Source organism: Calidris pugnax, unplaced genomic scaffold (assembly GCF_001431845.1).
Source record: "Calidris pugnax isolate Ruff unplaced genomic scaffold, ASM143184v1 scaffold102, whole genome shotgun sequence".
Classification (NCBI taxonomy): domain Eukaryota; kingdom Metazoa; phylum Chordata; class Aves; order Charadriiformes; family Scolopacidae; genus Calidris; species Calidris pugnax.
In genome coordinates, this window is record NW_015090846.1 from 2,781,692 (window position 1) to 2,784,456 (window position 2,765).

Here is a 2,765-nt window from a genome sequence, read left to right on the forward strand (position 1 = left end):
ACGCAGAGGCTGCTTTCAGGATGTACCTGAAGGTAAAAGGGAGCGTGCAGAAATAAAAGAGGTTGAATTCTGTGCTAAGAGCTGGTGATCCCCTTTCCTGCCCCTTGGCACTGCTGGGAATGACAGCCAGGGAGGACAGAGGGACAGCCAGGGAGGACAGAGGGATAACCAGGGAGCACTAAGAGCTGGTGCTCCCCTTTCCTGCCCCTTGGGAATGACAGCCAGGGAAGGACAGAGGGACAGCCAGGGAGGACAGAGGGATAACCAGGGAGGACAGACAGCCAGGGAAGGACAGAGGGCCAGCCAGGGAAGGACAGAGGGATAACCAGGAAGGACAGACAGCCAGGGAAGGACAGACAGCCAGGGAGGACAGAGGGACAGCCAGGGAAGGACAGAGGGACAGCCAGGCAGGGCTGAGGCTGCTGACCCTCTCACAGAGGCTGACACTACCCTCTGCTGGGGACTGAGCGTGGAGCTTCTCCTCTCCGCTGGCAGCCTGGGCTGTATGTGCTTTTATTGCTTTCTTGCACGAGAGAAGCCTGAGAAGTGACTGAAAAATACTAACCAGAAGGAAAATGATGCTTTTTCATCCCCAAATGTCTCAGTACCTGGGCACAGGGAAACGGGCAGGAGCCAGCGCAGCCGGGGTCCCGTTGCGGAGGGGTGCGAGGGGGCACGTGGTGGGTGAAGCAGGGGCTGGTGGGGAACCTAAGAGAGGTGCTGGGAACATCACAGGCCAGCATGGAACAGGGAAAAGTAGTCATTAAAGGAAGAGAGACAGAGAGAAAGAAAGAGAGAAGGAAGGAAGGAAGGAAGGAAGGAAGGAAGGAAGGAAGGGAGGAAGGGAGGAAGGGAGGAAGGGAGGAAACTTAAATGCACAAACATCTGCAAGGAGACTGTACTTTACAAATCAACCAAAACATACCTGGGAACATACCCCATTTTGCAGCCAAGTGTATTTTCTGTAACGTTTGGTGTTGCTCAGGGCTGGCTGCCCGCTCAGCACGTGCCAAGAAGCCACCACCACGCTGCCCCTTCAGAGCAGCCAGCTGAAAACATCCCCTAAATACAAGGGCCGTAGCGCCAAGAAATCCCCATTTCCAAGCCGGCCAGTGTCTATGGATTGCCATTGCCACCTTCTGGATTAGACCAAGCGTGCACCAGCCTGCCCCAGCTCTGCTCCCAGCAGCTCCATGGACATCATGGACATCTGTCTCCAGCCGGAGCCGGGGTCCCCAGCGCAGGAGGCGTCAGGGCTGGTGTCACAGCAGAGCTCAGGCCCCACCAGCAGCTGTTGGCTGTTCCCCCTCCAGCCTACGTGCCATTTCCAGCACATCCTCGGATCCTTTCCCGATTATTTTAGGAAACCAGTGCAAGTGATTCCATGTTTCTACACTACAGCCGTGTTTTACAGCAGAGACACACGGGGAAAGTCAAGCAGACACTGAGATTGCCTCCAAGGAAAGAGGAAAGGAATCACCTTCGGCAGCGTAACCACCCCGCTCCCCGGCTGCTGCTCTTGTGCTCTGAGTGTGAGGGTAACGGGACCAGTAATTTTTCAGAGGGGACCAAGGCACCTCATCTATGCCCAAAACCGAAATCTGGTTGCACTAAAGGATTTCATATTTTGCTCTGCAGCTTCCACAAGGTGGGGCCTGGGCTGGCTGCTCCGTGCTTGCGGGAGGCGGATTAACCAGTGAGGTCAGGACGTTTCTGATAGTAAACATTTTAACAGGGTATTCATCCTTTTCTTTTTTTTTCCTCTTTTTTTTTTTTTTTTCCTTTCTTCCTGCTTCTTTGTGTTTGGTCCACATCATCTTCTGGGAACGGGGAATTGCATCATGTCTTCTATCTGATGGCACTAAACCACCGTGTCTTGCTCGTGTCCATGAAGGCCGAGCAGAACAGCAACAGCACCTCCAGCAGCTCTGCAGGGGATAAGAGCAGGAGATTAGATGGCACCGCGTCCGCAGGAGATAAGAAGATTGAGAGTTTAAATTTAGCATCATCAGGAAAAGAATAACACACACACACACACACACCCAGGCTCTCTTCAAAACATATTTCTTACTGTGCTCACCAGGGGACCGTGGGGCTGAGGAGCAGACAGTGGGATGCTCAGTCACACTCCTTTTCCACACAGTCCACAGCGAGGGTCCCACAAGGCTGTTGGGACCCACGGGGGTGTCCCCCCACCTGCCCTCAGCCCACGATGGGGAGTCACCGGGGTCCCCGAGACAAGCCAAGGGGGTTTAAAGGGTATCACGCACCCTCCCAGCACAAACGACCTCCCAGTCACACCAGTCACCCCCCGGAATGGAGACTGGGCAGCAACATGCTCAGCCTGGGCTTTAACCCTGGGACCCTCCAGCAGCACCCAGAGCTGACCCCCCAGGGGCACCCCCAGACGGGGTGGGCAACAGCAGCTGACACCCATGGGCTGACACCCATGGGACCCACACATGTACCTGTGGGCAGCCCCATCGCTGTGCCCCGGACCCACGCACCTCACTCGGAGACCCCCATTACCATGTCCTGGACCCACGTACCCTGCTCAGAGACCCCCCACTGCAATGCCCTGGCCCCACACACCCACCTTGGGGAGCCCATTGCTGTGCCCCAGACCCACACACCCCATTGCAGACCCCTCCTGCCATGCCCTGGACCCACAACCCCTGCTCAGGGAGCTCCATTGCCGTGACCTGGACCCACGCACCCCACTTGGTGACCCCCACTGCTGTGCCCCAGACCCACACACCCCCCCG

General features: G+C 56.5%; 1 long non-coding RNA gene across 1 annotated transcript in view; it reads right to left on the bottom strand.

The window, feature by feature from the left end:
* Positions 1-2,707, bottom strand: part of LOC106888519 — a 3,894-nt gene extending 1,187 nt beyond the window's left edge. Inside the window, exons 1-2 of the long non-coding RNA XR_001412118.1 lie at positions 2,072-2,707; positions 451-1,928 (exon numbers count right to left, since the gene is read on the bottom strand). This is a non-coding gene — a long non-coding RNA (uncharacterized LOC106888519). The remainder of the gene's footprint in view (positions 1-450; positions 1,929-2,071) is intronic.
* Between the last annotated feature and the right edge of the window lie 58 nt (positions 2,708-2,765).